This window comes from Bos indicus, chromosome 6 (genome assembly GCF_029378745.1).
Source record: "Bos indicus isolate NIAB-ARS_2022 breed Sahiwal x Tharparkar chromosome 6, NIAB-ARS_B.indTharparkar_mat_pri_1.0, whole genome shotgun sequence".
NCBI classification, from domain to species: Eukaryota; Metazoa; Chordata; class Mammalia; order Artiodactyla; family Bovidae; genus Bos; species Bos indicus.
The window spans coordinates 35,943,361-35,957,960 of NC_091765.1; the positions used below are offsets into that span (position 1 = coordinate 35,943,361).

The 14,600-nt window shown below is 38.1% G+C and overlaps 1 long non-coding RNA gene across 1 annotated transcript in view; it reads right to left on the bottom strand.

Annotated features, from left to right (window-relative positions):
- Window positions 1-14,600, bottom strand: part of LOC139183604 (uncharacterized) — a 362,756-nt gene that overhangs the window by 203,919 nt on the left and 144,237 nt on the right. Inside the window, exon 5 of the long non-coding RNA XR_011567110.1 lies at window positions 10,692-10,793. This is a non-coding gene — a long non-coding RNA (uncharacterized lncRNA). The remainder of the gene's footprint in view (window positions 1-10,691; window positions 10,794-14,600) is intronic.

Sequence of the window (14,600 nt, forward strand, 5' to 3'; positions counted from 1 at the left end):
AAATAGAAAGCCCAGAGATAAATCCACGTACCTATGGACACCTTATCTTTGACAAAGGAGGCAAGAATATACACTGGATTAAAGACAATCTCTTTAACAAGTGGTGCTGGGAAAACTGGTCAACCGCTTGTAAAAGAATGAAAATAGAACACTTTCTAACACCATACACAAAAATAAAGTCAAAATGGATTAAAGATCTCAACGTAAGACCAGAAACTGTAAAACTCCTAGAGGAGAACATAGGCAAAACACTCTCTGACATACATCACAGCAGGATGCTCTATGACCCACCTCCCAGAATACTGGAAATAAAAGCAAAAATAAACAAATGGGACCTAATTAAACTTAAAAGCTTCTGCACATCAAAGGAAACTATTAGCAAGGTGAAAAGACAGCCTTCAGAATGGGAGAAAATAATAGCAAATGAAGCAATGGACAAAAACTAATCTCAAAAATATACAAGCAACTCCTACAGCTCAACTCCAGAAAAATAAATGACCCTATCAAAAAATGGGCCAAAGAACTAAATAGACATTTCTCCAAAGAAGACATACATATGGCTAACAAACACATGAAAAGATGCTCAACATCACTCATTATCAGAGAAATGCAAATCAAAACCACTATGAGGTACCATTGCACGCCCGTCAGAATGGCTGCGATCCAAATGTCTACAATGTTGGTGGGAATGCAAACTAGTACAGCCACTATGGAGAACAGTGTGGAGATTCCTTAAAAAACTGGAAATAGAACTGCCTTATGATCCAGCAATCCCACTGCTGGGCATACACACTGAGGAAACCAGAAGGGAAAGAGACACGTGTACCCCAATGTTCATCGCAGCACTGTTTATAATAGCCAGGACATGGAAGCAACCTAGATGCCCATCAACAGATGAATGGATAAGAAAGCAGTGGTACATATACACAATGGAGTATTACTCAGCCATTAAAAAGAATACATTTGAATCAGTTCTAATGAGGTGGATGAAACTGGAGCCTATTATACAGAGTGAAGTAAGCCAGAAAGAAAAACACCAACACAGTATACTGCTGCTGCTAAGTCGCTTCAGTCGTGTCTGACTCTGTGCGACCCCATAGATGGCAGCCCACGAGGCTCCCCTGTCCCTGGGATTCTCTAGGCAAGAACACTGGAGTGGGTTGCCATTTCCTTCTCCAATGCATGAAAGTGAAAAGTGAAAGGGAAGTCACTCAGTCGTGTCCGACTCTTCACGACCCCATGGACTGCAGCCCACCAGGCTCCTCTGTCCATGGGATTTTCCAGGCAAGAGTGCTGGAGTGGGGTGCCATTGCCTTCTCCGACCAATACAGTATACTAACACATATATATGGAATTTAGAAAGATGGTAACAATAACCCTGTATACGAGACAGCCAAAGAGACACTGATGTATAGAACAGTCTTTTGGACTCTGTGGGAGAGGGAGAGGGTGGGATGATTTGGGAGAATGTCATTGAAACATGTATAATATCATATATGAAATGAGTCGCCAGTCTAGGTTCGATGCATGATACTGGATGCTTGGGGCTGGTGCACTGGGACGACCCAGAGGGATGGTACGGGGAGGGAGGAGGGTTCAGGATGGGGAACACATGTATACCTGTGACGGATTCATTTTGATATATGGCAAAACCAATTAAATATTGTTAAAAAAAAAAAAAAAGAAAAGATGTTCTCAAAATAAATAAATAAATAAATAAAATAAAATAAATATGAACCAGTAAAAAAAAAAAATAGAAAGCAAGAGGCAGAATGATGTGTAAAGGCTACCATTTTTAAAGAAAAAAAAAAAAGAGAGAATTCCGACAAACAGCTACACACACACAGCTGCACACACACACATGCACATAAATGTAAACAAAGAGATTCTCTAGGAAGACATTCAAGAAATGGATACTTGTCTCCTATGAGGTGAAGGATGAAATGGGAGGGTGATTTACAATAGATTTTGAGTTTACTTAACACATACCAACTTTACTTACCAACTGTCACATATTTAAAAAACAGATATGAAATTAGAGACTTTTGTCAATAGATTAGTAAATATTTAAGAAATATCAAATGGTCACAAACACATGTGATCAACAGGATGGGGAAAGACAGAGTTAATGATACCAGTTCAGTGACTGTTTTGATGTTACAAATGTGTGACAGTTGGTATCTGAACAAAAGCTCTGGCACTGGAAATAAAATTGAGAACTTAGACTTAAAGAAATATTTAATATAATGAATACATAATAAAAATTCAAATAATACCTATGAATACATAAACATTTATTTGACATAAGGAATAAAGAAATGAAACCACAAAGACAACTTTAAATTTTGAGGTCTAGTTGACAGAGATATTGCCAACCCCTTAATTATTATGAATAAATAATAAAGGAAACTCTCTATGTCTATAGATTCATCCCTCAAATATTCATTGAACCCCTATATTGTGTTGCCAGACACTAATCTAGCATTGGGAATACAGAGATGACCACACACAACCTCTACTATCAAGACACACTTTCCTGGGGAAAGATAAATGTGAATAGAAAACTACAGTGTAATGAAATAAATACCATGATATCTTAATTAATGCAGAGAGAGCACAGAGTAAGAGGAACTCCATTTGCCAGGGGCAATGATACGAGGTTTCAAAGAAGAAGTACAATCTGAATAGCATCCTGAGGGACGGTTTGGAACCTCATTAGACAGAGGCCTGGAATATCACGGAGAAGATATGGGTGTGGCAGCTTTCAGCAGTGTGAGAACTTCAGGGTGCCTGAGAGCAGAGTGTTAAGTATATTCAAGTGAATAAGAGGGTAGGAGAAGATGAAGTAGCCCCAGATCCCTTAAATCAATATACCCCAAAGAACAATTCATGATTTATCCATAAAAACCTGCTGCTCCTGCTGAATGAGTAATTTGGTTTTAGGCATAACAGCCTAAACATATCTGTTTGTGATTTATAGTTTTGATTATTTTGTTTTCTTGCCAATGCCAGCTTCCTAAGTAATAATTTCTTTTTCTTTCCTAAGGCTTCAAACTCCTACTTGTTAAGGAAGGCTGGTGGGGGAAGTGAATGACATGTGAGAATAATGATTCTCTTTGTACTTCCAACCAGGCTGAGGAAGAAGGAGATTTGGGGGGAGAGACTGGGGAGGTAAACAAGAATATGTCCCTTAATCTAGAGCCCCATTCATTACTAAGCGCTCAGGAAGAGTCACTGGTGTACATGTTCAGGCACAGGAAAAACAGTGGTGAGCATGTCCCTGGAGTTCTCAGTCTCCTGCCTCATTACTAAGGCTGAAAAATCATGTTTCCCAAATAATGACATGAATACTTAGGTGAAGCATCAGTCAATAACTGAGAGAATTAATACAGGCACATAGGAAAGCATTCTCAGTGGATGACTGCTGGGTGCAGCAACATCATTTATCGTATCTGATATGAAAATGTTAATTTCCACAGTTCTCAGCCTACCTTCCTCCCCCTCCCCCTTTCCTTCTCTGTGTTACAACAGCACACACTAACATAGCACGACGGGATACAAGAGTATTTGGGATAAAGACCTAGTTGTTGCAAGTAATGCCTATGAGTAATAATAATAAAAATAGTAAAAGACAATACTCGAGAATTTACACTGTTCTTAGTGCTTACTATGTTTTGTTTAACACTCACTACAAACCTTTGACATAGGTATCATTTTTATACCTATTTATTATACCCAAGACACAAAAAAGTTGAATGAATTGCCCAAGGTCACACAGCCAATAAGTGACAGGGCTGGGATTTGGACTAGAAGAGTCTGGCTAAAGGGCCTGAGATGCTAAACACGATACCGTGAAACTCCTGGCTAGCGTCATTTATTCTGAGCTATCAAATGAAACATGAAAGTGAAAGTCACTCAGTTGTGTCTGACTCTGCGACTCCATGGACTATACAGTCCATGGAATTCTCTAGACCAGAATACTGAAGTGGGTAGCCTTTCCCTTCTCCAACCCAGGGATCAAACCCAGTTCGCCCGCTTTGCAGGTGGATTCTTTCCTAGCTGAGCCACCAGGGAAGCCCAGGTAAAGAATATTATGACAGAGACATTTTAATTGGTAAACACATTTGGGCTCATACAAGATGCTATGATGTGTATCTTCTGGTTTGACCACAAAAATACTAGCTCTCAATATTCTTTCGTAACTTTATAATTGCCTCATACATATGTAATCCCTGAAGTGAGACTTCTCTTATGAGCCTCTTGAATATGCTACTGAAATATATTAAATATCTTCTAGAAAGAAATAAGTAGGAAATGAAATTTGGAGATAAATATTCAAATGATTTTGTTTGTAAGACATTATAAATTATATTATTTTTATCAAATCACAATACCATGAAAACTCAAATTTGAAGAATATTAGATTTCTCACCATTTTCCTTTCTGCCATTATTTTTTTTTTGGCAGGGGGGTGGTTAATGATCCAAAGGCAGTGGTAATTTCCCAAAGAATTTTAAACTTGTGAAAATCTCAGAAGTAACTGCATACATTTTTGAATGATAACCTTATTATTTTACTTCTAAGTATTTTCTCTTTCCCAAAAGCCTTTATGCCTTTATTTTAGCCTGTTAGAGACTAAGGTTTTTCAGTGTTTCAAAAATGCCACATGTCATGACAACATTTTATAAATGGCACATTTGCTTCAATGCCTGCATTTAGCAAAATACCTCTTAGTACAGTTCATGAATCTCACTGTGCAGACTGGGAAAGGGATGCTGTCACCAAAAGGTATTCATTATATCTCAAGAAGGTAATATGAAATCAAAGAAAGAGACCAATTTCCTGACACTTTACATAAAGGAGAAGATCCTCAGAGATGTTTGGCTGAGATCTGCAACATGCATGCCATAATTAAAATTATAACCAGGGTTTCATGATTTTCTACAGATACCATAAGCTACATTAATTGACAAGGCAGAATTTCAAATTAGCAAAGTACTGTAATCAAAATGAGGAGGGTTATAATTAAATGTGCTTACTAGGGAGGGTCACCAAGTGACACAAAACCAGATTCCATCTGCCACTGTTGTCCTTCAATGATCAGAAACCCAATTGTGATGTAACAATTTTACCTGAAGTACTAACTTTAATGATTAGTTGAGAATTCTAAAGACATAAGGTATGAACATAACCAAGTGTGTAGCACGCTAAGTTTAAATCTGTAAAAGGGCAGTAGAAAATTTTGTTATATATGTGTATTTTATGTATACGTATTTTATATATATATATATGTATGTATTGTTATAGATGTGAATCCAAAAATTTCACTTGGATTTTTCATAACATCTTACAAAAACCTGAATGAACTTTTTGGTCAACTCAACATATGTTACATAAATATATAACATTTATATCTATAAAATATATCTTATATCCTTATAAAACATATACTATATAGTATTATATATATATTGTTATTTTGGGAATACAAATGAATGAAAAACATCAGTGATCAAGAAAATAGACACTCTTCCTTCTGTCATTTTATTTGCTTTGTTTTTCTTTTTTTCTGTTAGTAGGAGGAGACTATTTTGAAGGAAAACCAGAAAGTTCAGAGCTATTCACAACATTTAATAGCTTTACAGTTTCAAGCAATTCTTTTCCAGAGCCCTCTGCTAGATTCATAATAGAAATGCAGATTCAAAGGGAATGACAAAAACTTGCCTAGTTGCCAAAAGTGTTTGTTTGGAAAAGACAAAGGTGAAGGAGATGGAGAGTAAGGAAAACACTTTTCTGGTCCAAGATCTCTATTCCTCTAGTTCTCTGATCTCAGCACCTGCAATTATTTTATATTTTCTGTCTCTCTCACCCAGTAGAATGCATAGTACATGAGGGTAGGGACACTCTTATCTTGCTCACCATGGAACTGAATATAGAGAGAAGATGTTTATATCAGAAAATTCTTTGTACTACTTCATGTCCTTTCAGCCTCTCCTTCATTCCAGCCATAAGACTCCATCAGCTTCCCCTGCCTGTAATGTGTTAACATCCACAGTGGCCAGTGCCACATACCTTTCTGACCCAGGGCTTCTCTGCACCAAGCTACAGCTGGTCCTCACCCTGAAGGAAATTTTGATAAACTGGACAAACCCTCCCAAGAGTGAGGATATGAGTTCTGCAGAGAGCAGATTATACTGAGTCCTTTCCTTACCACTCTCCTCTCAGTTCTATCTCTTATTCCAGCTCCTGTTCCATTCAAGAAACCAAATTTGTACAGGTTTAATTTGCCAGTATTCATCTTGGTCATGATGGCCTATTTCTTAATTCCTGCCTGAAGGCCTTTCTAATGCCATAATATGGGTTTATCAGGTGAGCACACTCAAACACCCACAAACCAGAAGTATGAGCTGTTGAAAACCTTGCCAATGGAAGGCAGAATTCGATAGATAAATGTTTCTCCTTTTCATCTCTGGAGTGCACAGTCCCAGGAAACATTCATAGGGTTCCTCAAATGGTCTCAGAGGATTAAGCACTGGATACAGGCAATAATGGCCATCTCAAAATGTACTCTTGGGACTTGGAGTTATTTGACTCCACTACTTCCTCACTGCTGCTCTCTGGGTTCACTTCCATTAATACTTAGATTGCAGAATGCACATTTTCATCTCAGACTCTGAGTTGGGGTCAACCCAGACTAGGAAAGAGTTCAGTATACATTCACTGAATAAACAAATGAACAAACAATAAATATTAGTCTCCAAATTCCCTTAACAGTTCATCTTTCTTCCTACTATTTCTTTGTTCAGCCTTAATATGTTAGTATTCTCCAGACTTCTTTCACTCTCCTTCTAGGCAAATAAACTTACTCTGAGCATTCCCATATACAGCAAGGCTGTAACTTACCACCATTCTGACTTTATCTCTTACCCTGTACCCTCTCAGAAACTCTGGAACTATGTGCATGAGCACATCAATATACAGCGAATATATATACACATATAATTTCCTTGTTTTTCCACTTAAGTGCCCCATAAACACTTCAAATTCAATATATTTCAAGAAAAAATCATTATCTTCCTCCTGAAATCTAGCCATCTTCTAGGTTCTCTATGTGAAGGAATGGTGGTACCATCAACTCTACTCCACAAGTCAGAAATTAAAATCTTTCTTTATTCTAATCCATCATTACCAATATTCAATTAGTTATAAAGTCCTATCTATTCTCTTTAATATAATGTAAATTTCTCCCCAATTAACACTTATAATACTACTTCCTTAAATTAGAATGTTTGTACTGCTGCAATAATATCATAAGTAGTTTCTCCAAGTTCCTTCTCAAGCCTGTATCCTCATATAGTGAATTTCCTAAAATTATTATAATTTTATTGTTTTAACTCCTTAGTGGTACCTCATAGCCTCTAGTTTAAAGCTGAAATTTCTTAACCAAGGTTTCAAGGTCCTTGATCACATGGATCCTGCCTACTTCTTACACTCTTTATTACTGTTCCTATTGTTGGAGAAGACTCTTGAGAGTCCCTTGGACTGCAAGGAGATCCAACCAGTCCATTCTGAAGGAGATCAGCCCTGGGATTTCTTTGGAAGGAATGATGCTAAAGCTGAAACTCCAGTACTTTGGCCGCCTCATGCAAAGAGTTGACTCATTGGAAAAGACTCTGATGCTGGGAGGGATTGGGGGCAGGAGGAGAAGGGGACGACAGAGGATGAGATGGCTGGATGGCATCACTGACTCAATGGACGTGAGTCTGAGTGAACTCTGGGAGTTGGTGATGGACAGGGAGGCCTGGCGTGCTGCGATTCATGGGGTTGCAAAGAGTCGGACACAACTGAGCGACTGATCTGATCTGATCTGATAGTACTTTTATATCAATCACATAAAATTCCCCAACAAGCCATACTTCTTCTGACTTTTTTGTCTTTATATATCAGATGTTTTTCCTGCAACATTCTCTTGTCCACACCTACTATATGTCATTTTTCAGGAAGTAACTCAAATCTTACTTCCTCTTAAAAGATTTCACTGATTTCTCTCACATCTTCTCAACCCCATAGATAGACTGAGTGTTATTCCTTATCACAATTTTGTCCCTTTGGTACTTTACTATTCAGTATCTTCTCTGATGGCATTATTGAAAAGTATATTAACTATTGACTTTCTTAATTTTTTTAGACAACATGCATCTTTAGGTTAGGGACTTATCAACTTTGTATTTTTGAGCTACATCAGAGTGTCTGAATATAATAACTCCTCAATGTCTATTAAATAATGTAATTAATGACAATAGAAGCTACTGACTGTAATATTTTCAAAAGTACACTCTAAACTATGCATTATTTCCCACAATTTTCAGGAAAAACAAAAAGAATTTTAGAGAGACAGTTCCTTAAATACACAGCTGGGAAACAGCAAAACCATTTGCTAATCTATGTCCAAGTGAGTACAAAGCCCACATCCTTACTCTATGCCACGGTATCCAAATCCCCAAGCAAACTGTGCATGGAAAGAGTAAGTATTATGATAGGTAACGGAGGAAAAAAGATAAAACTTAGGCCACCACAAATCTCTTTCTTTCTATTCATATTACTGTTGTTTCTTTCCTATTGGTTTATATTATTTAGAGAAAGGAGCTGCCTGTCTCTTAACAAGCTACACTGAAAGCAAAATCTTCAAAGGACAAATTCCCCAAATTCATCAAGACCTACTCTGTCTTACTTCTTATTGCCAAGCTTTGGATGATCAATAAATGGCTTGATCTGAAACACAACTATTTCCTTTTTAATATTCATTACTTCTCATAATTTGACAAACAGAAAATAAATAGACCAAAACTATGTTTCAAGTATCAAAGAAAATAGGATCTAACACAAGTGAAAACAAAGACACATTTTTTCATCCTAGAAAAGATCTTTGCTTGTCAAGCTGGTCAATGTAAGTAAAAAAAAATAGCTTAATTGTTCTATTATCTTCTTTTAAACCAGAAGTTTTGTTCTCCACCAAAAGCAGCACTTGTTTTTGGCACTCTGTTGTCCCCTCTTGTTCTCTAGGTATAAAGATTTAAAAATTATGTGTCAAACAATTCAAACAGTGTAGACATTCACAAAAAAAGAGGGTGAAATGAAAAGAATGTGACAGTTATTTTCCTACTGTATGGAAGTGCTTGGAACTATACCTGGGGAAACAACCCTGACACAGATGATAAGTCCTAGATGAGAATATACATTCTGAAATGTTTAAGGGAACTGATAAAGCAAATTACTGTGAAAGCATAAGCAATTATTTGATACATTGATAAAGAAATGAATACAGAATGGTTAGTTGATAAATAACTATAGAAAAATATCAATTGTAGAATCTAGGTGATGAGCTTAAGAGTGTACATGTATAACTCTTTCAACTTCTCTGTATTTTGGATAATATTCATAATTAATGTAGAAAAAATTCAGTGAAAAAATATAGTCGATCCCATTCCTATTTTTTGGACATAAGCCAGTTCTCAGAGTCAGAATTCATGACCAAAGAAAAATCTGGATTCCTATGAGGAAGGATCACCCAAAACTATGATAAGTATATTCACTAGTAATTTCCTCCATTCTTCCTGAAAGAAATCTAAAGCCATTAACTTAGTTAAGCATGCACTGGAGAAAAGAAAACACCTCCAAACCTTGAAAGATATTTGTATATGGGCTTTGGTATTGGGGACCAAAGTGCTACTATTGCTCCCCTAATAGAATATGAATAATGTTATCTAGGATATAAACTTTATCTTGGAGCATATTCAGCTCATATTTGTGGTCATACCCAACAGTTACTCTCCAGTCCCTAAATGTATAATTGTACTAGACAGTTAATAAATGGTAGAATGCTTACATTAGTTCCTTAAACTGTGTAATAAGACACATAACAAAGGAAAAAACGAAGTAGAAGCCTCTAAAACTGCCCTTATACCTCTGGTCAAGATAGTAAATATAGTAATTAATAATATATTGTCAAAGGAATTAAAGAGTTTAGTGCCACACTTATGGCATAAAATATGCAGAGATACTGGTCCCCATAATATTTCACTTAATTCAAAAGTCTGACTCCCAAAAATAAATCCAGAAACTCAAATCAAGTGAAGGTCCAAATTTCAACTTCTGTGTCAAATACAGAATTTATACAACTGCAAATTAACACAGCCTCCAGTACATGTTAAGTGGCTATTGATTTAATGAATGCATTATTTTTCATCCCTATCAATAAGTAGGATCAGAAATAGTTCACATTCAAACAGAATGGACAACACTGTACATGTACCCCAAGGCTGGTGCAAATTTATCTGGTTTCTTTCAAAATACAGTCCAAAGTGACTAGAGCCATATAAACATGCCACACTATATTACATCAGCAATTATATCAGTGACATTATGTTAACTGGATTAAACAAAAAATAGAGGCTCAGGTAAGACAAAAGTGTTCCAGTAGTAGAAAATGCACTCTGCAAATATTCAACATTATGCCTCTTGAAGTTTTCAGGCACCTCGTAGTCTGTGGCGTGCTGTGCCATCCTCTCAAAATAAAGAAGAAAATTTTGCATCTCAGATCCTCCAAAGAGAGGCACACAATGTCTGGTTCACATTTTCAGATTCTGGAAACAGCATATTCTACATTAAGAAGACTACTCTGACTTACTTACTGAATGACAAGGATGACCACTGCCTTTCACTGGAGCCCAGAGAAGGAACAATCCCTCGGTAGTTTCCAGTTGTGATTCAAATAGCTTTGGTCCTTGAGATAACTAGAAAAGGAAAAGAAGGCATGAGGAGTTTATAGTAAGTTCCAACAACAGAAAATTCTGAGGGTTCTAGAGAAGTGCTATATATCTACAGCATAGAAAGGGCAGTCCCTTTCTCCAGTGCTGGGAAAACTTGATAGCCACATGTGAAGGAAATAAATTGAACTCCTATCTGATGCCATATGCAAAAGTTAACCCCAATGGGTTATATATTTGAAAGTAAGACCTGAAACCATGAAATTTACTAGAAGAAGCATAGGTGAAAATCTTCATGATATTGGTCTCAGCAATGGTGATGAGATAGGCTGGGACCTGGGACACTTTGCTGCAAATGCTGCCATGATTGCACCTGGACAAACCTTTCCTCCAACAACAAAAATACAAAGAAACTATGTTATTGTTCAGTCACTAAGTTGTGTCCAATTCTTTTGCAACCCCAGGTACTACAGCCCACCAGGCTCCTCTATCCATGGTATTTCCCAGGCAAGAGTACTAGAGTAAGTTGCCATTTCCTTCTCCAGGGGAACTTCCAGGCACACTGAACCTGCATCTCCTGCAGGTTCTCTCCACTGAGCCACCAGAGAAGCCCTACAAAGAAACTATGAGACTGAAAACAACTGTCAACATGCACAGATGGGGCAAATTTTGGACAAAAGATACAAAAAGACCAAAAAAACCCAGATGCTACTTCTAAAAAGCTGGGAGCAAAAGCAGGGTACTATGCATGCCCCCTCACCTTCAGAGGGGGCACAACACCTAAGCCACTCCTCCAACTCAACCCCTGGACACACTCCTACCCTCACCCATATAAGCAACAAGCTTGCCCCCTCAGGGAGTGAGCAAGCAAGGGATGCTGTTGTTCATTTTCATTCCCTCCCAGCTATAGCAGGGGCCCTGGTAAGCTTTGCCTGAATTTCTTGTCTTGTCTCTAGTCAATTTCTATCGATTGGAGAAGGCCATGAACGCTGGTTGGCATTAGTTTCATAGATCTGATACTGAAAGGACAGACAATAAAAAGCAAAAATAGGAAAGTTGGACTACCTCAAACTAAAATATTTATACACAGCAAAGGAAACAACAAAATTAAAAGGCAGTGGACAGAATGGGAAAAAATATCTCCAAACTATATATCTGATAAGAGGTTAATATCTGTAATATATGAATAACTCCTACAACTCAATAGCAGAATACAAATAATCCAAGTTTTAAATGGGCAAAGGGTTTGAATATACATCTCTTAAATAAAGACAAACATATGGCCAACAGGTATATGAAAGAATGCTAAATACCACTGCTGCTGCTGCTTCTAAGTCGCTTCAGTCGTGTCCAACTCTGTGCGACCCCATAGACGGCAGCCCCCCAGGCTCCCCTGTCCCTGGGATTCTCCAGGCAAGAATACTGGAGTGGGTAGTCACCATGAAATGTGAGCAAAACCACAATGAGCACACATCTGTCAGGATGACTATTACCAAAAAAGACATTAAATACTGATGAAAATACAGAGAAACTGGAACACTTGCACACTGTTGATGAAAATGAAAAATGGTGCAATCGCTGTTGAAAACAATAGGGAAATTCCACAACGCATTAGAAATTAAACTGCCATATGATGCAGCAGTCACACTTCTAGGTATTTATCCAGAAAAATTGAAATCAGGATCTGAGAGAGATACTAGTACTCCTACACTAATAGGTATATCACAGTAGCCAATGTGTGGAAACAACTTAAATGTTCCACAGCTGAAGATATAAAGAATATGTAGTACATATGTATAGTAGAATACTATTTATCAATTTAAAAAGAAGTAAAATTCTGCAATATGTAATAATATGGATGAACCTTGAGGACATTATGCTAAGTGAAAGTTAGTCAACTAGTTCAGTTGTTCAGTCATATTAGACTCTTTGCAACCCCATGGACTGTAGCACTCCAGGCTCCCCTGACCATCACCAACTCCTGGAGCCTCCTCAAACTCATGTCCATAGCGTCGGTGATGCCAGCCAACCATCTCATCCTCTGTCATCCCCTTCTCCTCCTGCCTTCAATCTTTCCCAGCATCAGGGTCTTTTCCAATGAGTCTGTTCTTTGCATCAGGTGGCCAAAGTACTGGACTTTCAGCTTTAGCATCAGTCCTTCTAATGAATATTCAGGACTGATTTCCTTTAAGATGGACTGGGTGGACCTGCTTGCAGTCCAAGGGACTCTCAAAAGTCTTCTCCAGCACCACAGTTCAAAAGCATAAATTCTTCAGTGCTCAGCTTTCTATATAGTCCAACTCTCACATCCATACATGACTACTGGAAAAACCATAGCTTTGACTAGATGGACCTTTGTTGGCAAAGTAATGTCTCTGCCTCTTAATATGATGTCTAGGTTGGTCATAGCTTTTTTTCCAAGGAGCAAGTGTCTTAATTTCATGACTGTAGTCACCATCTGCAGTGATTTTGGAGCCCCCCAAAATAAAGTCTCTCACAGTTTCCATTGTTTCCCCATCTACTTGCCATGAAGTGGTGGAACCAGATGCCATGACCTTCATTTTCTGAATGTTGAGTTTTAAGCCAACATTCTCACTCTCCTTTTTCAGTTTCATCAAGAGGCTCTTTAGTTCTTCTTCACTTTCTGCCATAAGGGTGGTGTCATCTGCGTATCTGAGGTTACTGATATTTCTCCCAGCAATCTTCATTCCAGCTTGTGCTTCATCCAGCCTGGTATTTAGCATGATGTACTCTGCATACTGTGAAGAAACCTGAGCACCAAAGAATCTATGCTTTTTAACTGTGGTGTTGGAGAAGACTCTTGAGAGTCCCTTAGATTGCAAGGAGATCCAACCAGTCCATTCTAAAGGATATCAGCCCTGAGTGTTCTTTGGAAGGAATGATGCTAAAGCTGAAAGTCCAGTACTTTGGCCACCTCATGTGAAGAGTTGACTCATTGGAAAAGACTCTGATGCTGGGAGGAATTGGGGGCAGGAGGAGAAGGGGACAACAGAGGATGAGATGGCTGGATGGCATCACCAACTCGACAGACATGAGTTTGAGTGAACTCCAGGAGTTGGTGATGGACAGGGAGGCCTGGCTTGCTACAATTCATGGGGTCGCAAAGAGTCGGACACGATTGAGTAAATGAACTGAACTGAACTCTGCATGTAAGTTAAATAAGCAGGGTGACAAAATGCAGCCTTGATATATTCCTGTCCGTATTTGGAACCAGTCTGTTGTTCCATGTCCGGTTCTAACCGTTGCTTCTTGACCTGCATACAGATTTCTCAGGATACAGGTCAGGTGGTCTGGTATTTCCATCTCTTTAAGAATTTGCCACAGTTTGTTTTGATCCTCACAGTCAAAGGCTTTGGTGTAGTCAATAAAGCAAAAGTAAATGTTTTTCTGGAACTCTCTTGCTTTTTTGATGACCCAGTGGATGTTGGCAATTTGGTCTCTAGTTCCTCTGCCTTTTCTAAATCCAGCTTGGACATCTGGAACAGTTCACGGTTCACGTACTGTTGAAGCCTAGCTTGAAGAATTTTGAGCATTACTTTGCTAGAGTGTGAGATGAGTACAATTTGTGCAGTAATTTGAACATTCTTTGGCATTGCCTTTCTTTGGGATTGAAATGAAAACTGACCTTTTCCAGTCCTGTGGCCACTGCTGAGTTTTCCAAATTTGCTGGCATATTGAATGCAGCATTTTCACAGCATCATCTTTTAGGATTTGAAATAGCTCAACTGGAATTCCATCACCTGCACTAGCTTTGTTCATAGTGATGTTTCCTAAGGCCCAATTGACTTCACATTCCAGGATGTCTGGCTCTAG